The 23800-nt window shown below is 43.2% G+C and overlaps 1 long non-coding RNA gene across 1 annotated transcript in view; it reads right to left on the bottom strand.

Annotated features, from left to right (window-relative positions):
- LOC134935082 (uncharacterized) overlaps window positions 1-22790 on the bottom strand; it is a 239421-nt gene extending 216631 nt beyond the window's left edge. The window contains exon 1 of the long non-coding RNA XR_010179889.1: window positions 22412-22790. This is a non-coding gene — a long non-coding RNA (uncharacterized LOC134935082). The remainder of the gene's footprint in view (window positions 1-22411) is intronic.
- Window positions 22791-23800: the final 1010 nt, after the last annotated feature.

Raw genomic sequence — 23800 nt, 5'->3', positions numbered from 1 at the left:
TCTGCATATATAGATGCACATTTACAGGGTTATGTTCAGGCCCTTCCTTCATATATTAAAGATACGACACACTTTCTTCAAAAATTAGATGGTATAATTTGGAAGGACTCATATGTATTACTGACATATGATGTGGAATCCTTGTATACCAACATAGGACATGATTTGGGTCTTTGGCGGTCAACCACTATCTGTATCACGACACAGAGGTTAATGGTTCTTTTCTCATGTTTATTTTGTCAGCTATGAGGTTTATTTTGGAGCACAATTATTTTTCGTTTGATTCCCAGTTTTATTTACAAACCAAGGGCACTGCCATGGGGACCAGGTTCGCACCAAGTTTTGCCAACCTTTTTTTGGGGTGTTTCGAGGAACGCCTCATCTAGGGTGGGTGTCTCGGTGCGGGCCTGGTCCTCTATGGAAGATACATAGATGATTTATTTTTTATTTGGGATGAGGGTGTTTCACCTTTTTCATATCTCACTGGTCTTCTTAATTCAAATACATTAGGTTTAAAATTTACGAACACTTCCAGCAAAGTGTCTATTAATTTTCTTGACATTACAGTCACTATTCAGGATAGTACAATTGTTACTTCCACATATACCAAAGATGTGGATTGTAACAATTATTTGCCTTTTACTAGTAGTCACTACAAACCATGGAAACTGAATATACCCAAGGGACAGTTCCAGCGGTTGCGTAGGAACTGCTCTACAGAGTAGGTTTTTAGGAATCAAGTAGAAATTATGTATAATGCATTTATAAGGCAGGGATATCCTGCACATATTTTGGATAAAGCCCTCGTGGAGACCCAATCCAAATCTATGAGTAATTTGGTTTATTCGGTTGATAAGATGAAACAAGAACCCAGTGATAGGTCAATTTCGTTCATTACGCAATATAATACAGCTGCCAAGGATATTAAAAAGATTATCACAAAAAACTCTGCTATTCTAAAATCAGATAAACTTTTAGAAACAACATTAACGGGAAGAAATTTAGTCGTGTTTAGAAAAGCGAACTCCCTGAAACAGAAATTAGCACCGAGTCTATTTAAAAGAAAATCCAAAGAAATGGGAGATAATATCTTGAGATTACCCCCAAAACCCAATGGATTCTTTAAATGTGGCAAAGATAGATGTGTAACCTGTCTCTTTGTGGAAAATAAGTGTACAAAGATTAAGTCCTTTAGTAGATCTGAAGAGTTTGAGATAAAGGGCTTTATGAATTGCAGGACTAAAGGCCAGTACTCACGGCCCGATGCTGGAGAGATGTGTGCTGAGCGAACCACTCAGCACACATCTCTCCCGGCGCTCAGCACAGCGCGATCTGTGCTGAGCGTGCGGGGGGAGACGGGGGGGCCGCTCACTTCACCCAGCGGGTGAAGTGAGAGACCCGCTAGATTGGCCTGCATGCAGGCCAATCTAGCACCAGCGATAGTGATGTGCGCGGGGCTGCGCATCGCTATCGCTGTTAGGGCTACACACGGAGCGATCTTGCTGAAAATCTAAGCAATCTAGTCAGATTGCTTAGATTATCGCTCTGTGTGTACCCCCCTTAACTTTGTGATATATGTCATTCAATGTAAGTGTGACGTACAGTATATAGGCCGCACCATTCGCCCCCTCCATGAAAGGTTCATGGAACATAAGAGAAATATTACAAAGAATATCAAGACCCACAGCCTGTCTAGTCATGTCTATTGGTGTCAGAAGGGAAATATTAGTGGTTTGACTGTTAGAGCAGTAGAACACGTTAAGGTAACCATGAGGGGAGGTGATAGATAAAGAAGACTCTGCATGCGTGAAGCATTCTGTATCTTCCAACTACATACTTTGAGTCCACATGGCCTTAATGATACTGTGGAACTGAATGCTATATAAACAACCTCTCCCTTCTGTGCCAGTTCCTATTGGTTGTGTGGGCATAGGTGGTAGGTCTGTTCCCAATTTAGGGTATGACACCGTCATCCATATGAATATCTTTCAATATTTTTTTCCTCTGGTCTCCTGTTTTGTGTTCCTGTGTGGGTCGGGAGATTGAACGGATACCCGCCCCTCATAGGGCAGATCGAGTTTAAATATATCTCTCTGCCCTCTGGGGGTGGGCCCGTCCAATCTCTCGACCCAGTATACATTGCACAATGCAGTAGAAAAAATATATATGTTTTCTTTGTCCCTTATCTATTATGAATGTGTATTCTATTTATATAATTATTTATTTAGTACTCTTCTAATATTTTATTTTTATATGTATTTTTGCAACTGTTCAGACACAACAACAGTGACTGGGTACATCAATTTTCCAATTTTTTTTCTTCTTTTTTTTTAAATATTTTTTTGGTTTGTAGAATACACACATTTTTCTTTTTTCTTTTTTTATATATATGTTTTATAAATAAGATATAATTGGATGAATGTCCCTATGGTCGGACTAATTTGAGTGAATATTCTTTATTTATTTAATGGTCCTAGGTGAATGGGGCTAATATCCTCACTATGAATATGGTCCATTTAATACTAACTACTAGTATGGTCAGGTCTAATTGGAAGGAATCTGTTTAATTAGTGATTACCTCAGTTATATTAATTTATTTATTATTTATATATATCTCTACTTGTACATGGTAAGCATATCTTGTTACACTCCATGAATATATGGGTGTGTATGCTGCCATACATATGTATATATCCTTCATATATCTATATACTGCTGTCTCCTTCTCCACAAATAATAGCAATGCTGATGATGAATTAACAATATTTATAAGTTTGAGTTTATGGTATTTTATGATCTTGTTGTATTTATTGTTTATGTATGATAATGAAACGTCTCTGCTATCAGTAAATGTGTATATATATATATATATATATATATATATATACTTGAGACTGCTGGATCTAAAAAATAGAGAGACGATTGTTACTCTATATGCACACACTCTTAATAGTGAGCCAAACAGGTGCTATCCAGGTGCCTGTACTAATGAGTATTTCATGATCCCTTTAAATATGGTGAACTAGAAGGATGGGATCATTCTAACCCTCTGAGGAAACGACCAGACACTGCCGGTCGAGAAACGCGTCAGGGCTGGACTCAGGATCCGACTACCTCTATCTGATTACTTCCGCCATCCACGATCTCCACTTGCTTCAGCTTCCATCTAATGTCGGGCTGAATTTGCCCAAGCAAAGCCACCTGCATTGGTCCCATTTGCAATACAGGGACCGTGGCTATAAAATTATCTCCCCAGGCCAGCGGGATTTTGGACACTCACAGCACCGTCGGATGCTTCTCTGGAGGCGACAAGCGGCTAATGGTCTGACACGCTGTGGCAGGGAGAAAGTGTGAGACTTAGCCTCTGGAGTTAGCGGCATCCAAGCACCTGTCAGTGCCGTTGTTACATCCATCGAGGAAGTGGTAAGCGGGATCATCCCGACACGCTGCTACATTAATCAGAATAGCAGATTGAACTGGTGCGGTATTTGGTATTTAACAAATAGAGGTCTTACTTCACGAAAAACAAATAACAGTTCACTTGTTATACGTTCTATTATGGGACTGATCTGTGGATAAAACATAAAACTGTCAGCAGTAACCATCAGCTATCATTTCTTGGATCAATCAAGGGACATGTTGGTTCCATTATAGAAGATCATCATTGTATCGGTTCCTATTTATGATCTATTAGTGCACTGGTTCTATGGAAGTATAGGAAGTTTAGTACGGATCCTGTTCTAATATTCATTGGCTACAATTTTTTATATTTAGGTATATTTATACCATTTTACTATGTGATGATTGTGCATATTTTATGATTAAAAACTGTGAATTTTAGGAGTCTGCTTGCGCTCTCTTCTTTTTGTTTTATTTGTTTTCTCTTATTTAGGGATTGCTAATACCCTATTTCCCTGAGAGCAGCGAGCAGCATTTCAACATAAGCTCTGGGAGGCGCCCTTTTTTTCCCTTACCTTCTGAGAGAGTCTGGACACAGATGCGTCAACAATCGGTGGGTTTTCCCATTTTTTCCTATCCTCCTCAGGGAAAGGAAATGCCACCTGTACCCTTTTAGGGATCTGGAATTTTTTCTCAGGGTTTTCCCATGCTTTCTCAAATATAGCATTCAATTCCTTTGATGCAGGGAAGGTTAGCAAGGCTTTTTATTTTCAATGAAAAAAGTCTCCTCAACCTGCTCAGGTGTGGCATCATTAATATGTAACACATTCCTGATAGCCTCTATCATGAATTGCACCCCCTTTGCAAAAGATGCAGACCACCGCAACACATCCCCATCACTGTCTGTGGTGTCAGAATTGGTATCTGTGTCATCCTGCGTGACATGTACAAGCGCATGTTTGTGGGGGTATATAGCGGAGCGTCCAGAGGTAAGAGAATCGGGCCATACTGCCATAGAGTTCTGTAATACCTGGGTTACAGATTCATTACTTGCAACCCTGTCAGAAATCTGAGAAATCCAAGATTTGATAGAGGAAAACCACTCAGGCTCCCTTGCTGGTATCTGTGCTAAACCAGTGCTATACTGATTACATGAAATGGGATCATCCTGGGAGGACAAATCCTCTGCAGCATATGACACAGTGTCCCTGGACATAGCTCAAGGAGACCACCAAAAACTCCACACACACACACACACACACACACACACACACACACACACACACACACACACACACACACACACACACACACACACACGGGAGGGCAGACAGAGTCCCCCCCCCCAAGAATGGCAAGAGAGACACAGAGATTGGAGCCAACCCACAAACCCACACACAGCGCTTTTATACCAAATGGAGACCCCTTTTCAGCGCTGACTGTGTACCTTAATAAAATTCCCAGTCGTATTGCAGCCTCCCTCCCCTTCTACAACCCCCTGGTACCGTTTGTAGATAGCTGGAGTTGCTGTGGAGCAGGGCTGGCCAAACCGGTCCTCGAGATCTACCAACAGTTCATGTTTTCCAGGCCTCCTGGAGACCTGTAGAATTGTCAGTTAGGAATGAATGCAGCACATCTTAATTAGTAATGACTACACCTGTGCACTAGCTAGGTGGTCTGGAAAATGTGAACAGTTGGTAGATCTCAAGGACTGGTTTGGCCAGCCCTGCTGTGGAGGGACCTGATTCTCCTCGTCAGTGCTGTGCAGGCAGGAAAATGGCGCTGAACGCTGCTGGCTCCGCTCTGAGGAGAAGCTCTGCCCCCTTAATGGTGCTGTCTTCCCGCTCTTCATCAGATTATACTGGCCTTTGGATTTAGTGCTGGCTGAGATCCAGGGACCCCGACAGGCTTCTGGACCAGTGTAGGGTGTCGCACTGGCTCAGGGCGCCCCTCACAGCGCCACACCATGTACTGCTGAGCCATCCCCGGAGCGCAGTTAATACTGCGCTCCTACCCTGATGCCGCCATCTTCACACCGACCCCCCGCTTGCTAGGGGGGGTCGGTGTTTCACTCGCCACCGGTTCTTCAGCTCTGCAAGGGGGTGGCGGCATGCTGCTGGGGCGAGCGGTCCCCTGTGGGGGAGAACGATCAGACCCCTCTGGAGCTCAGTGTCCAGTCAGCGGAGGCAGTGGCACATACCCCGCAGGGCGGACACTGCTCCCCCTCAGTCCCTCGCTGCAGGGAGGCTGTTGCCAGCAGCCTCCCTGTAAAATAATAAACTATAAAAAAACTTTTTTCCAGGAAAACTCAGGAGAGCTCCCCTAGCTGTGACCGGCTCCTCCGGGCACATTTTCTAAACTGAGTCTGGTAGGAGGGGCATAGAGGGAGGAGCCAGCCCACACTCTCAAACTCTTAAAGTGCCAATGGCTCCTGGTGGACCCGTCTATACCCCATGGTACTAATGTGGACCCCCTGCATCCTCTAGGACAGTGTTTCCCAACCTTGGTCCTCAAGGCACACTAACAGTCCTTGTTTTAGTGAAATCCAGGCTTGAACACAGATGACTTAATTAGTACCTCAGTTATTTTGATTTAACCATCTGTACTGAAGCCTGGATATCACTAAAACCTGCACTGTTGGTGTTCCTTGAGGGCTATGGTTGGGAATGCCTGCTCTAGGACGTAAGAGAAAAACAGAATGGACAGCTTTCTAGCTAAAAAAAGAATCCAAGGCTATAGCATTTAATATATTGACATTAAGTATCTGGGAGTGGTACGAAATAGAGTTGTCAATTGGTACGAAACCATTACTTCAGCTGGTGCGTTATAATGTGCACAGCTTAATACAGAATACAGGTTGAATCCGATGGGCATTTTGCCTCTTTTCAACCTCATCAACTATGTTACTATGTTAGTATAACATTATACAGAGCAGCTGATTGGTTGCCATTAGAGATGCGCGGCGGACACTTTTCAGGTTTTGTGTTTTGGTTCTGGATCTGGATCCCCACTCGTGTTTTGGATCAGGATTGGTTTTGCCAAAACCACCCTTTCGGGTTTTGGTTTTAGATCTGGATGATTTTTGAAAAAAACATAAAAACAGCTAAAATCACAGAATTTGGGGGTAATTTTGATCCTACGGTATTAATAACCTCAATAACATTCATTTCCACTCATTTCCAGTCTATTCTGAACACCTCACAATATTGTTTTTAGGCCAAAATGTTGCACCGAGGTCGCTGGATGACTAAACTATGCGACACAAGTGGGCGGCACAAACACCTGGCCCATCTAGGTGTGGCACTGCAGAGGCAGACAGGATGGCAGTTTTAAAAACTAGGCCCCAAAGAGCACATAATGAAGAAAAAAAAAAAAAGAGGTGCATCAAGGTCGCTGGATGACTAAGTGCAGGACATTCACATTTTAACAAACCAATCATTTCAGCGACAGGGTCTGCCACACAACTGTGGCTGAAATGATTGGTTTGTTTGGGCCCCCACAAAAAAGAAGCAATGAATCCCCCCCCAAAAAAGAAGCAATTAATCGCTCCTTGCACAAACTGCCTCTACAGAGGCAAGATGTCGTCCTCATCCTCCGATTCTTCACCCCTTTTCACCCCTTTCAGTGTGTAGAGCCTCCTCCTCACAGCATATTAATTAGTCCCCACTGGAATCCACCATCACAGGTCCCTGCGTACTTTCTGGAGGCAATTGCTGGTAAATGTCTTCCAGGAGGAATTTATAATTAATTTTGATGAACATCATCTTCTCCACATTTTGTGGAAGTAACCTCCTACGCCAATCGCTGACAAGGTTACTGGCTGCACTAAACACTCTTTCGGAGTACACACTGGAGGGGGTCAACTTAGGTAAAATAAATCCAGTTTGTGCAAGGGCCTCCAAATTACCTGTTTTTCCTGCCAGTATACATACGGACTGTCTGACATGCCTACTTGGATCCTGTCACCCATAAATCCTCCACCAATCTTTAAATGGTGACAGCATCATATGCAGTGACAGTAGACATATCCGTAATCATTGGCAGCTCCTTCAGTCTGGACGAGATGCCATCACTTGTTCCACCATCCTCTGAAGAATATAGAGTGTTGAATTCTACCTTGTTACCTCCTCTTGCTTCAGGTGATAGCAGGTCAGGTTCAGGAGTGTTTGCTGGCACTCCAGTCTTTGGCACACAGTGGCTAAATGTTGAAAGTGGCCACCGACAGCATCTCCTGCATGACCCTGTCATTTAGAAAAAAATTCTGCACCACCAAATTAATTGTATGTGAAAACATGGGATGTGCTGGAATTTGCCCAGATGTAATGCACGCACAATATGGTGGCATTGTCCAATATCACAAATCCCCAGGACAGTCTAAGTGGGGTAAGCCATTGTGCAATGATGTCCCTCAGTTTCCGTAAGAGGTTGTCAGCGGTGTGTCTCTTACGGAAACCAGTGATACACAGTGTAGCCTGCCTAGGAAAGAGCTGGCATTTGTGAGATGCTGCTACTGGTGCCGCTGCTGTTGTTGCTGCGGGAGGCAATACATCTACCCAGTGGGCTGTCAGTCATGTAGTCCTTAGTTTGCCCTGCTCCACTTGTCCACATGTCGGTAGTTAAGTGGGCACTGGGTACATCTGCATTTTTCAGGACACTGAGGACACTTTCCTTAATGTCCCTGTACAGTCCGGGAATCACTTTCCTAGTGAAGTGGAATCTAGACGGGATTTGGTACCGGGAACACAGTACGTCCATCAACTCTCTAAATCCCACTGCACTAATGGCGGATACCGGATGCACATCTAACACCAGCATAGTTGTTATGGCCTCAGTAATCCGCTTCTGAGTGACTGCTGTCTGGGGGACTGCTGTCATATTTCATCTTCCTCGCAAAGTACTGTTGGATAGAATTGCTTAGTTTAAGTAGTACAAGTGATCTTCCGACTTCTCCTCTGGGATGACCATCGACTCCAAGCAGCAACAACAGCAACTGGCAGCAGCAGCAGTATGCGTACTACTCAAGGATCCTCCAGAGGAATCCCGGTTAGGAGAGGACTCGTCAATCATGCCAGTGACATAGCCTGCAAGACTTCTTATGTTCCTGACTGAGGAGGAAATTGACATTGAGGGAGTTGGGGGTGTGGATTGCAGGAGAGATTTAGGTGTCAATGTACTGCTTACGCTCTAACCCAAAGTTTCTGAGCTTGACAATGACTTCTGATGAATGCGCTGCAGGTGACGTATAAGGAAGGATGTTTCTAGGTGGTTAACATCCTTACCCTTACTTATTACGGATTGACAAAGGCAACACATGGCTTGACACCTGTTGTCCAGATTTGTGGAGAAATAATTCCACACCAAAGAGGTGGCTTTGTTAAAATTTTGCTCATGCATGACAATGGGCTTTCTCATCCCATGGACAAATGTCTCCACTGGTGCCTTATTCAAACAAACAACATCACCATCAGAATCCTCATCGCCAACTTCCTCCTCAGCGCCACCTACACCTATATCCTCCTCATTCTTCTACAGTGATATCCTCGATCTCAATATCAGTAACTGGACTGGCGGTGCTCTTCCCAGCACTTGCAGAGGTCATGCAAATGGTGGTAGGAGCCTCCTCTTTCCATACAGTCTTGGGAAGGTCAAGGCTAGACACCGCAACCGCAGACACACTAGGACTCTTCTTGGGGATTTGTGATATTTCTGAATGCACAGTTGTTTTTTTCCTGTGCTTTAACAAGCTTATTTTTTCTAAATTTTTTTAGAGGGAGGAGGGCTTCCATCCTCATGAGAAGCTGAGCCACCAGTCATGAACATAGGCCAAGGCCTTAGCCTTTCCTTGCCACTTCGTGTTGTGAATGGCATATTGCCAATTTTACATTTCTCGTCAGATAATTTCTTTTTTATCTGATTGTTAATTTTTGCTTCTTGGATTTTACATGCCCTCTATGACATTGGGCATCGGCAGGCAACATTGATGGGATTGCATTGTCAATGACATGACTGGTGGCAGCAACAGCTTCAGCACTAGTACTAGTAACTAGAAGTGGTTCCTGATCTTCCACTATTTTTTCCCCTCCAAATTGTTGTTCTCCATTTCACAGGACAGCAGCCCTTTATTATTACATCACACAGAATAGTGCCCCTTTATTTTCACAGCACCCCTGTATTCTTCAAGCATACAGGACCAGTGTAATGTTATTTTAACAGTAGCATCCCTATATTTTACAGCATACAGGAGCAGTGTGCTTTTAATTTTTAACAACTGCACCCCTGAATGTTTACAACATACAGAGCCAGCAGCAGCCCTATATTTTACAGCATACAGGAGCATTGTGCTTTTAATTTTTAACAACTGCACCCCTGAATTTTGACAACATACAGGGCCAGCAGCACCCCTATATTTTACAGCATACTGGAGCAGTGTGCTTTTCATTTTTAACAACTGCACCCCTGAATTCTTGTATAATACAGGGCCAGTGTAATGTTATTTGAACAGCAGCACCCCAATATTTTACAGCATACTGGAGCAGTGTGCTTTTGATTTTTAACAGCTGCACCCCTGAATTCTTAAAACATACAGGGCCAGCAGCAGCCCTATATTTTACAGCATACAGGAGCAGTGTGCTTTTAATTTTTAACAACTACACCACTGAATTTTTATAGCATACAGGGCCAGCAGCACCCCTATATTTTACAGCATACAGGAGGACAGTGCCCCTGAACCCAGTACAACACAGTGACAGCCAGGACAGCAACACCCATGTACAGCTGCAGCACCCGGCCATAACAGCACATGAAACACCAGTGACAGCCAGGACAGTACCCCTAACATACCACAGATACACCACAGTGACTGCAGCAGCACCCCTAGAGATCACACACTAACCCCACCCGACGCCACCACCCACAGAGAGAGACAGAGGTCTGTCTCCCTCACTCTCCAAAGTCCGGAGTGAAAATGACGGTGACGCGTGGCTGTGTATATGGGATCCAAAACCCACAAGAATCTGACAGCGGGGTGATGACGTTTTGCCTTGTTCTGGTTCCCGAGTCTGGCGGGAAGTCCCGAGCTGGACTCGGATCCGGTCTCGGAATGGGATGTTCAGAGGGTTTGGTTCTCAGGGAACCAAACCCGCTTATCTCTAGTTGCCATGGGCAACTTCTCGACTGGCTCACTTCTCCACTCTTATTACTGCTTCATACATTTACCCCTTTGTATGTTAACTGTCTGTTTGTAAGCTGCAGTAGGGGCCTGATTTTCTTAACCGATACCAATGGAACAGTTTCTGGAAAGGAACTTTGCTACTGATAGCATAGTGTGTTTCACAAATCGTAATGCTGTAATATCCGCCATAACAGTGCACCCCTATATGTTTTATTTTAGGGTGAACGGAATGAAGTACTGAGCAAGGTCACGATCACAAAAGCGCGATGCTCCTTTAAATCTGTGAATGAAATACACCTCCCTGTGCTTGTACAACACTTGGCCTTTTCCTCATTTCGTATACATAGCCTGATAGATTTGGTTTCTGCTCCAATAACCTTAATTTGTGTTCTGCAACATGTTATCAGTCTCTCATTGTGTAAATGCCTTAAAAGATGAACGCGTAAATATTGTTCTGCTTTCGTGAGCAAGCCATTAATGGTGTTTAAAACACGTCTGAGAGGCCGAAAAGGGCCAATTTGATGTTTATAGCATTTTTGGGTAACTGCAGTTATAATCCCATAACGCTACCTGCTAAAAGCAGACATCAGATGCCTGAGGATTTCTTGCTAACAAAGGCAGAAGTGCAGGCAATATTTTCCTGCTGTGGAGTCGTGATTAGATTTAAAGGGACAGGTAAAAAACCTAATAAGACCTCTGTCTGGAATGCACAATTCCCAACTATTGGCATCTAACATGATATAAGGATTTTGTAATGAATATAACAAGATTTATGGTAAGAACTTTCCGTTGTTAAATCTCTTTCTGCGAGGTACACTGGGCTCCACAGGGAATGACATAGGTGTGTAGAGTAGGATCTTTATCCGAGGCACCAACAGGCTCAAAGCTTTCACTGTTCCCAGAATGCATAGCGCCGCCTCTTCTATAACCCCGCCTCCGTGCACAGGAGCTCAGTTTTTGTTAACCAGTCCAATGCAGTAGCAGGCAAAAAAGACGACAACTGTTAGTAGCCATATACACCATATTTTCATGACAGGAGAAAGTGCCCGCGGCTAATGCCATACCGTCCCAAGGAAGCTAAGTGCGTCAGGGTGGGCGCCCTGTGGAGCCCAGTGTACCTCGCAGAAAGAGATTTAACAATGGTAAGTTCTTACCATAAATCTAATTTTCTGCAGCGGGGTACACTGGGTTCCAAAGGGAATGACATTGGGGATGTCCTAAAGCAGTTCCTTATGGGAGGGGATGCACTGTAGCGGGCACAAGAACCCGGCATCCAAAGGAAGCATCCTGGGAGGCGGAAGTATCGAAGGCATAGAACCTTATGAACGTGTTCACTGAGGAACATGTAGCCGCCTTGCACAATTGAGCTGGAAGGCCAGCCTGTACATAAGCAAGTGCAATCACCATTCTAATCCATCTGGCCAGGGTCTGCTTGTGAGCAGGCCAGCCACATTTGTGAAAACCAAACAGAACAAAGAGAGAATCCAACTTCCTGATGGAGGCAGTTCTCTTCACGTAGATCCAAAGACCGCTCTTTGGAAGACAATTCAGGAGATGCAAAGGCCGAAACCACAATCTCCTGATTAAGGTGGAAAGAAGACACCACCTTAGGTAAATACCCGGGACGTGTTCTAAGAACCACCCGATCACAGTGAAAAATCAGATATGGTGACCTACAAGACAAGGCACCCAGATCCGACACCCTTCTAGCAGAGGTAATAGCCAGCAGAAATAACCACTTAAGGTCTACAGAGAAAGCCACTTAAGGTCTACAGATTCAAGAGGCTCAAACGGAGACCCTTGCAACGCCTCCAAAACCACCGACAAGTCCCAAGGGGCCATGGGCGGGATATAGGGAGGCTGAATCTGCAACACATTCTGAGTAAACGTATGTACATCAGGTAAAGTCAAATTTTTTTTCTGGAGCCAAACTGACAAGGCAGAAATATGAACCTTGATGGAGGCCAGACGAAGGCCCAATTCCAGGCCCTGTTGTAGTAAGACCAAAAGTTTGGCCGTATTAAACTTATAAGCGTCACAATTGTTAGATGCGCACCAAGCAAAGTAAGAATTCCAGACCCTATGGTAAATAGGGTTTCCAGGCCTTCAACATGGTTTGAATGACCACCTCAGAAAATCCTTTGGCCCTCAAGACGGAAGCTTCAAGAGCCACGCCGTCAAAGCCAACCGGGCTAAATCCTGATATACACAGGGGCCCTGAACAAGGAGATCTGGGCGCTGTGGAAGTAGAAAAGGACGCTCTATTGAGAGACCATGAAGGTCTGAGAACCAATGCCTTATGGGCCACGTGGGAGCGATCAGAAGTAGGATTCCTCCTTCTTGCTTGAACTTCCTTATTACTCTGGGCAGGAGTGACATCGGAGGGAACACGTATGGCAGCCGAAAGTTCCATGGAATTGCCAGTGCATCCACAAACGCTGCTTGAGGATCCTTTGTCCTTGCTCCAAAGACCGGAACCTTGTGATTGTGTTGAGACGCCATCAGGTCCACATCTGGAAGGCCCCACCTGTCCACGAGGAGTTGAAACACTTCTGGGTGGAGGCTCCACTCTCCGGCGTGTACGTCGTGACGACTGAGAAAGTCCGCTTCCCAGTTTAGGACCCCACGGAATGAACACTGCCGATATGGCTGACAGATGGCATTCTGGCCACTGAAGAATCTGTGATACTTCCCTCATTGCCATGCGGCTTCGAGTGCCACCTTGATGATTTATGTATGCCACCATGGTGGCATTGTCCGACTGTACCTGAACAGGTCTGTTCTGTATTAAATGCTGGGCCAAGTTCAGAGCATTAAACACCACCCGCAGTTCCAGAATGTTTATCGGGAGGAGAGACTCCTCCTTTGTCCACCGACCCTGAAGAGACTGTTGCTCCAACACCGTGCCCCAACCTCTCAGACTGGCATCCATCGTCAGAAAGACCCAGTTGGAGATCCAGAAGGGAGACCCCTGCTCAATCGTTGGTCCTGAAGCCACCAGCTCAGTGACAGACGGACCTCCGGAGACAAGGAGATCATTTGAGACCTGATACGGTGAGGCAGGCCATCCCACTTGGCAAGAATCAGCTTCTGCAGAGGGCGGGAATGGAATTGAGCATATTCCATCATGTCGAAAGCCGACACCATGAGACCTAGCACTTGCATTGCCGAATGTATCGACACGTGCGGACGAGATAGGAAGCATAGAATCCTGTCCTGAAGCTTCAGGACTTTCTCCTGAGACAAGAGCAACAGCTGTTTATGAGTTTCCAACAACGCCCCCAGGTGCACAATGCTCTGAGCATGGACCAGGAAAATTTCTTCCACTTGATGAACCACCCGTGGGCTTGCAGAAACTGGATAGTCAGATCCAGATGGCGTAGGAGAATATCTGGGGAATTTGCCAGGATCAACAAGTTTTCCAGGTACGGTAGGATCCTGACCCCTTGACGGCAGAGTACAGCCGTCATTACCGCCATGACCTTGGTGAAAACTCGCAGAGCCGTGGTCAAACGTAAGGTAATGCCCAAAATTGGTAATGGAGGAAAGAAATTCACGCCTCAGAAGAAAATGCTGGCTCGCTACCCTCTTGCTGCAGAGCTAAGTAAATTTTGGGAAACACCCCCCGCCAGTGGATCCTCAGCACTGCCTGATATGGTGTACTATATGGTGTATCTAGATCTGTGGAGCAGGACAGAAACAAGACACAAGATTTCAGTTAGTAGAATGAGATTCAGTGGCAAAAAGGAAGGGGGTGTTCTGGTGACTCCGCCCCTTGGGCTGGCTGAGGCCCTGAAGGCAAGCATTACAGTCTGCCTCAGAGATCCATCTGATTTCCCGTGGATTTGTGACACCCACCGATCCACGGTATAATGGGTGTCTGTAACACAAAGTTTTTACTGTTCCTTACAATACAATGCAAATGAGATTAAAATTAGAGATGAGCAGGTTCGGTTTTACTCAGATTTACCCAAATCTCCTTATTGGCTATCGGACATCACGTGCTTTGGTTAACCAATAAGAAAAATCCAGAAAATATGAAATAGCGATAATTCTGGCGTAAATAACCGAGTAAATCCGAACCCGCTCATCTCTAATTAAAATACATACAGACATTAATGACAAAATTCGGCGGAAGATGTTTTATTTCCCTGGGATGCTTTAGTGAATCTTTCTCAACTATAAAGAATTTTAAACGATTATCTCACTAACTTGCTTAACATAAACAATCCCTTTCAAAATATGTATAAAATTACAATATTAAAACAATTGGGGCCCCTTTGTAACCTATGTAATGTTCAGATAAATATATATAGATAGGTCATAGCTGTAGTGCACTTTCTCTAGCTAGTCAATCTCCTGAGTTTAATCACTGAATCCGGGTATGCTAAAAGTAATAACTGAGAAATCACACAAGAAGAATGGCAGCTTATTCCGTGTAGCCAGAGGGCTTGGTGTTGGAGTTCTGTCTGTGAGAAATTGCAACAATGTTACCTTGCATGCAGCTGCAGTAACTGTGGAGACTGCTATATCTTTCTAATTACTCCATGGGTAGTCTCAAAGCTCAACGTGTTACTAGCCAGCTGTAGTTTATTACGGTGGATCTAAAGAACTGTTCCTTAGCGAAGACTGTCCATAATCTCTGCAACACTGTGATGAATCTAGCTAGGTTAACTGTATCACTTGGTCCAGACTTGGCCCCCGGCTCACCTCTCTGCTTTTAAAGGTGAGCTGGTGAATATATATATAGAAATGTAAACCCACTGAATAGCCACAGCAGCTGGAAGGGGTTTGTCAGACCCCAAGGAAATATACGTAAATAAAACAAAAGTACCAGCGCTATGAGTCGTTTGTCCAAAGTATTGATAAAAACAATTGGATCAGTTAATTAATATCTTTATTTTTTTAAAGAAAAAATTATATATATATTAAAACAATTTTAAAACTGTAATAGAGACTAGATAGTCCATAATTAAATATAGATATAGTTTGAGGAAAACATAGGTTAATTCTAGATGGCTCTGAGATGGTCAAAATAATAAATCTGCTGATAGGAACTATTCCATTAATTTAAAGATCCCGGACTTAAATGGATGGAAATCTGCTCCTCCTCAAATAGCAATATGAAGAATATTGCTATTTGAGGAGGAGCAGATCTCCATCCATTTAAGTCCGGGATCTTTAAATTAATGGTATAGTTCCTATAAGCAGATTTATTATTTTGACCATCTCAGAGCCATCTAGGATTAACCTATGTTTTCCTCAAACTATATCTATATTTAATTATGGACTATCTAGTCTCTATTACAGTTTTAAAATTGTTTTAATATATATATAATTTTTTCTTTAAAAAAAATAAAGATATTAATTAACTGATCCAATTGTTTTTATCAATACTTTGGACAAACGACTCATAGCGCTGGTACTTTTGTTTTATTTGAGCTGGTGAATGTGCCTGTATCACTAAGTATCTAAGCAGCTCAATGTATCCCGGCTACTTTGGCCTGCAGCTACCGGTCCATACCACTGTGTTGGCCGCTAAAACATAACTGTTACAGATTAAATTACTTTCCTTGGGCTCTCTAGATGCATGGCAGCTGATACTGAGTGTATGATCGTGACATGCATAAATAATTATAGGCATGTATGCTGTCCTCTTTTCACAGTCTCTAAACTATAAATCTATAAGGCTAAATTATTTAACAGCAGCTACAGCAAGGAGAAGGTAAACTGCTGATAGAATATTCTTAGTAATGGTTCTAGGATCTGAAAGGTGCAATGTACAGATGGGTCCTCTGTTATCCTGACTGTTTCTGCACCTAGACGGAGGTTTAGTCACGCCTAGGTGATAGCTTAGGTTACTGAGTGTAAGCACGGACAGGCGCATTGAGACACAGCTAAATACTCAGCATGCAATACACATCTCCACCACTGGGTGGCTAATGCTTCACTAATCCAGTACTTTGGTTTGAATAGCGGTGGATTGATCTACAGTACAAGCTCTGGCAAATGGTCAGTGACGACAGCAATGTTAATATACTGTCCTGTACTGCATAGTGTACACACAGATGGTGACCAATGGTCAGACAGAGTAAAAAAAAATAGTTTATTCAGACGCAAACAAATGTGTTAAAACACTTGTGTATGCAGACGCAACTAATGTGTGAACACTTGTTCATGCAGACGTAACTAATGTGTGAAAAGAATAATGTAGCTCATTGACTAAATGCACTAAATGAGTGTCTGAGTCCCCTAACGACATAAACAAACACCAATGGGAAGGAATCACTCTTTCACTCTTTGCAGCACTTTTACACATGAACTTGAGAATCTTCCATGCAGTGTTGTGGGCTAGCGATGAAGGCTCCCGTCTGCTGCGCTGAGAGTCCCGGGTTCAATTCCCAAAGTGCCAATCTTTTTTTTGTGTGTGTTCCCGTGACATTCACTTTATTTTTATTTTTTTTCTGTGTAATCCATTGTAAAACATTCAAAGGAAGGGTGCACACAGGTTTCACAGAAATCGGGGTAAATCTGCAGGAGTGACTCATTCGCATTCTAAAATACACAGCGATAATGAGCACCTATAGACATACCAGTAAATATAAATTAGTGTATTCTGATGCAACTGTTCGAGCAACACAGTACTGTAGATCGTCGGCGTTAGAGAATCTGTGTTGTGAGAATCTGTGTTGTACGTTATAAGCTGTCCGTGCTAATTAGTACACTAATAGAACATACTGTACAGAAATACGAAGTATGGTGATTTGACATCCAGGAACTTAGGGAGGAGCTTTTATCTCTCTCCATTGTAATCTTCCTGGATGACAAATCACCGACCTTAGTATCTCTGTACAGTATGCTTTATTAGTGTACTAATTAGCGCGGACAGTGATTTGGCATCCAGGAACGTAGGGGGAGCTTTTATCTCTCTCCGTTATACATAGAAAGAGTATTCTTGCCACTGTACATTACAAGCTGTTTGTGCTAATTAGTACACTAATAGAATATACTGTACAGAGATACTAAGGATGGTGATTTGGCATCCAGGAACTTAGGGAGGAGCATTTTTCTCTCTCCATTATAATCTTTCTAAGTATAATTGAGAGAGATAAAGCCTCCCCCTAAGTTCCTGGATGCCAAATAACCGTCCTTAGTATCTCTGCACAGGATGTTCTATTAGTGTACTAATTAGCATGAACAGCTTGTAACGTACAGTAGCAGGTTTAATCTTTTTATGTATAATTCAGAGAGATAAAAGCTTCTCCCTTAGTTCCTGGATGCCAAATCACTGTGTGTATAGTTTATACAGACTCAAATGAACGTGTTAAAACACTTGTGTATGCAGACGCAATTAATGTGTGAAAGGAATAATGTAGCTCATTGACTTTACAGTATGTATAGTTCACGAAATGAGTGTCTGAGTCCCCTAACAGCATAAACGAACACCAATGGGAAGGAATCGCTCTTTGCAGTACTTTTACTCATGAACCTGTGGATTTTCCATGCAGTGTTGTGGGCTAGCGATGAAGGCTCCCGTCTGCCATGCTGAGAGTTCTGGGTTCGATTCCCAAAGTGACAATCTTTTTTATTTTTTTTGTGTTGCCATGACTTTCCCTTTATTACTATTTTTTTTCTGTGTAATCCATTGTAAAACATTCAAAAGAAGGGTGCACACAGGTTTCACACAAATCGTGGTAACTCTGCAGGAGGGACTCATTTGCTATCTAAAATACACAGCTGTAATGAGCACCTATAGACATACCAGTAAATATAAATTAGTGTATTCTGATGCAACTAACTGTTCAAGCAACACAGTACTGTAGATTGTCGGCGTTAGAGAATCTGTGTTGTGAGAATCTGTGTTGTACTTAATGAGAAGGGATCACTGCTACTGTTCCAACACAACTGCAGTACTCTATGTGATTTTCATACACAGTATACTGTTGCACATGTCTTGTAACCTGACCTGTCTACTGCATGAACTGTGCAGGCTCCCAGGGGGGAAGGGCGATGGGGGTAGGGGGAGGCAGGTAAAAATACCGTGTTTTGAAATACAGTATATGCATCCGAGTCCCCTAAGGCATAAACCAACACCAATGACTATAGCCCTAAGGAAGCCATATAATGGAGAGAAATGCGCATAGGTGGACAGTGTGTCACGTCCTTAATGCATATATAATGAAATAACACATCTCTAATTATATAAATGTACGTTGATAAATCCTGTGTGCACTGTTGTATCTCCACGGTCTTTATTAAGATAGCGGCGGACACAGTTTCCTGCGAACGCAGGAGTCCATAGCAGATCCGATCATATTGGCCAACCTAGCGGGGACGCCCGCAATACAGATTAGAAAGGACATACAGGCAATTTTTTAACACTTTTAACTCTTTTAATACTGTACACAATGAGCCCTGCACGGATCTCACTGATATGGCCGGGCTTCATTGTGTTATGTCCGGCATAACACAATGATGGGGGATGGGGGTAGGGGGAGGCAGTGGGAAAGGGGATGGTGGTAGGGGGAGGCTGTGGAAAATACAGTGTTTTCCAATTTGAGCGTCAGAGTCCCTTAACAGCATAAAGGGGAGGGTGAGGGTGGAGGCAGGGATTAACCAGCGGAGGTCAGAGACGCTGTCAAAAATATTAACTGTCTGTTTGGACCCCAAAAAAGAAACCAATAAATCAATAAATAAAAGTAGTGTGGACAGATAAAAACGAACGTGTTAAAGCAATGGTCCATTGACGTTCGGTTTATGTGAGCTATTAAATTAAATTCAATTAAAATGGTCTTAAAGCTTAATGTGTCCAGTTCTGCGGGTCCAATTGGCTCAGAATTAGGTTGGTATAAAAGGGGAGACAATTAGCTACTAAAGGATATCAACCCCAAGTTTCTGTGACCCCCACAAGGCTCACGGCAAGCGTCGGAACCCATGGTGGTTCTGAATTAACGGGCCCATTATAGTCTACGAGAAAATGGGTCCATTTTGCGTACTGACATCTCTGGGTCTGGGTGTCCCAGAGATTCAGGACTGGTACCATACAAAAGAGGAGACTCGTGGCTTTCAGGGCAGACCAACTACTAGTTTATGTGATACTGTAAAGGGAAGCAGCAAGCAACCGTGTGTCGGGTCCCCTCCAGTTGTTCTCCCAGCTTGCACAGGATGTGGGGTTTCTGGCTAGATAGGAAATATTGTACAGAAATGTTAAGCACAGTAATTTGGCATCCATGAATTTAGGTAGGAGCTTTTTTCTCTCTATATTATACTTAGAAAGATTACAATAGAGAGAGATAAAAGTTCCTCCCTAAGTTCCTGGATGCCAAATCACCGTCCTTAGTATCTCTGTACAGTATGTTCTACTACTGTACTAACTAGCACGAACAGCTTGTAACATGGAGTGGCAAATTTAATCTTTCTATGTATAATGGAGAGAATTAAAAGCTACTTCTTAAGTTCCTGGATGCCAAATCACCATACTTAGTATCTCCGTACAGTATGTTCTATTAGAGTACTAATTAGCTGTTCATGCTAATTAGTACCCTGATAGAAAATACTGTACAGAGACGCTAAGGACAGTGATTTGGCATCCAGGAACTTAGGAAGGAGCTTTTATCTCTCTCCATTATACACAGAAAGTTTAAACTTGCCACTCTACATTACAAGCTGTTCGTGCTAATTGGTACACTAGTAGACCATACTGTACAGAGATACTAAGGATGGTGATTTGGCATCCAGGAACTTAGGGAGGAGCTTTTATCTCTCTCCATTGTAATCTTTCTACGTATAATGGAGAGAGATAAAAGCTCCTCCCTAAGTTCCTGGATGCCAAATCACCATCATTAGTATCTCTGTACAGTATGTTCTACTAGTGTACTAATTAGCACAAACAGCTTGTAACGTACAGTGGCAAGTTTAATCTTTTTATGTATATTGGAGAGAGATAAACGCTCCTCCCTAAGTTCCTGGATGCCAAATCAATGTAATTAGTATCTCTGTACAGTATGTTCTATTAGGGTACTAATTAGCTGTTTGTGCTTATTAATACTCTTATAGAAAATAGTGTACATAGATACTAAGAATGGTGATTTGTCATCCAGGAACTTAGGGAGGAGCTTTTATCCCTCTCTGTTACACTTAGAAAGATTACAATGGAGAGAGATAAAAGCTCCTCCCTAAGTTCCTGGTTGCCAAATCACTGTCCTTAGTATCTCTGTACAGTATTTTCTATAGTACTAATTAGCACGAACAGCTAATTAGTAACCTAATAGAACATACTGTACAGAGATACTAAGTATGGTGATTTGGCATCCAGGTACTTATGGAGGAGCTTTTATCTCTCTCCATTATACATAGAAAGATTAAACTTGCCACTCTACGTTACAAGCTGTTCATGCTAATTAGTACACTAGTAGTGTACTAATTAGCACGAACAGCTTGTAAAGTAGAGTGGCAAGTTTAATCTTTCTATGTATAATGGATAGAGATAAAAGCTCCTCATAAATTCCTGGATGCCAAATCACTGTCCTTAGTATCTCTGTGCAGTATGTTCTATTAGGGTACTAATTAGCTGTTCATGCTAATTAGTTCTCTAATAGAAAATACTATACAGAGATACTAAGGACGGTGATTTGGCATCCAGAACTTAGGGGGAGCTTTTATCTCTCTCTGCTATACTTAGAAAGATTACAATGGAGAGAGATAAAAGCTCCTCCCTAAGTTCCTGGATGCCAAATCACTGTCCTTAGTATCTCTGTACAGTTTGTTCTATTAGTGTACTAATTAGCACGAACAGCTTATAACGTACAACACAGATTCTCTAATGCCGACGATCTACAGTGCTGTGTTGCTCGAACAGTTAGTTGCGTCAGAATACACTAATTTATATTTACTGGTATGTCTATAGGTGCTCATTACTGCTGTGTATTTTAGATAGCTAATGAGTCGCTCCTGCAGATTTACCCCGATTTGTGTGAAATCTGCGTGCACCCTTCCTTTGAATGTTTTACAATGGATTACACTGAAAAAATAATAATAATAATAAAGTGAATGTCACAGGAACACAAAAAAAAAAGATTAGCACTTTGGGAATTAAACCCAGGACTCTCAGCGTGGCAGACGGGAGCCTTCATTGCTAGCCCACAACACTGCATGGAAGATTCTCAAGTTTATGTGTAAAAGTACTGCAAAGAGCGATTCCTTCCCATTGGTGTTCGTTTATGCCGTTAGGGGACTCGGACGCTCATGTGTGAACTGTACATACTGTAAAGTCAATGAGCTATAATATTCCTTTCACACATTAATTGTATCTGCATACACAAGTGTTTTAACATGATCATTTGCGTCTGTATAAACTATACACACAGTCATTTGTCATCCAGGAACTTAGGGAGGAGCTTTTATCTCTCCCCATTATACTTAATACTACGGGATATGGACGCTCACATATCCCTAACATCAATAGACCATACTGTATATGTAACTTGTTCGTTTGCATCTGTATATGCTGTACTATTTGCATCTGTACTGTATATACTGATATAGACTGTATGACATACTGTAGCATAATGTAGCGTAATGAGACGTACCAGTAAAGTACTGTAGTTCTTACGCTGTAGTTCAGTATTGTATTTTAATGGAGACCACACGCTTGCGCATTGGTGATTTTAAAAAGCGACATCTGGTGGATGATCTTAGGTATTACACCTAAAGGTAACGCCAAATGCTCTGTGCACCTCCCTTCGACTAGGCACGCCCCCTTTGCCCAGGCACGCTGCGTATGCCTGATCGTGACTAACGCCTCAGTCAGCCAAGACCCATCTGTACTTAGTATTTGCTCACCAGCTCCTGTTCACTGTATTCACTGAAGCACCGTCCCCTTTCTCAGGCTGGGAGCTGCCTCTGGTCCACCCCTGTAGGGGAGGGGAGCTATATCGGCACACTCCCCAGGCCAGCTCCAGCAATAGACACTCCACTTCAGCTCCGCCCCATTCAATGCATGTCAGCTGCGATAACTGGAAGCTGTGGATATGCTGCAGGAGGCTCTCACTGCTCTCTGGTTGCCATTTCTTTAACTCCGGTCGCCGGGGACAGTGGCTTTTACAGGTAACCTGTGTAGCACCTTCTCACACCAGACCAGCCACCGTCCTCCCCCTAAGATGGCTGCTCAACGACCACCAACTGTTACACCAGCCAGCATGAGCCAACCTCTCTCTGGAGTTGCATGTGACCTCCAACAGTCACAGTAGCAGCATGAGCCAGCCTCTAACTGAAGCAGCATGTGACATCTGTGTAGACAGTGTGTGGGTGAGAGTTCCCATTCACCACGCGCTAGCTCTGTAGCTCTAGTCCACTGTCACCAATGATGCTCTGGCTGCATGTATATAATGGCAGTATTTACAAAGAAACAGTAAATGTTCTCACTAGGAGTGGGGTATCACATTTCACCACAGGGACTATCATTGACATTAGCTGGAGCTCCATTGGAGAAGATATTCTGACCCATCAACAGATAAATTGGAAAGGGGGAGGTTTAAAGGGTATAGTTAAGGATAGTTAAGAAATATAAGGGGGTAAGTTATGGAAGTGAGGTAATTATGTGGCTGAGAGGGTTAATATGAAGGAGTTATTGCTTTTATTGGCATTAATGGTTATTTTTATTATAGTGAGGGAGGTAATGAGGGGGTTAATATATAAATTACTTTAATTAATATGTGAGGGCTGGTTAAAGTTCTGAACATAGGACCCTCTGGGTTAACACAACTAAACTGCTACAGAACATTAAACCTGTTCAGAACATTAATATGTGTACCCTCAAAAGGTTACTATTCCCAATGGATGTCCACATGGGTATTAAAACTTCTAGCCCAGGGGATCCCTTGTTCTGAACTTGATGGCAAATGTTGGTGATGAGGTAACTAGTTATTATGAAGTTACATGGTGGTTGTACTACTGTACTTTAAGGGGGTGGTTCAATTGTTTGAGAGAGTTACTGTAGCTCCCATAGCTAATTCAAGGTGTTTGCACAACAATCTCCGTGCCAGTTGCAATGGCTGCATTCATGCATGAGAATGCACGAGATTAGCCATGATAAGTGGCTTCTCCTTTCTAAGTGCCAGATTGCGCTGCCGCCATTACGGTCCACCCAGCAATCCTGCCCGGTCCCAAGGTCCTACTTTATGTGGATCTCTACTTGTGCCTCAGGAGGTCGCGAGCAGAAACTTGTGATAA

The sequence above is a fragment of the Pseudophryne corroboree genome, chromosome 6 (genome assembly GCF_028390025.1).
Source record: "Pseudophryne corroboree isolate aPseCor3 chromosome 6, aPseCor3.hap2, whole genome shotgun sequence".
NCBI lineage: Eukaryota > Metazoa > Chordata > Amphibia > Anura > Myobatrachidae > Pseudophryne > Pseudophryne corroboree.
The sequence above is the reverse complement of the archived record's forward strand: the minus strand, read 5'-3'. Positions and strand labels throughout refer to the sequence as shown.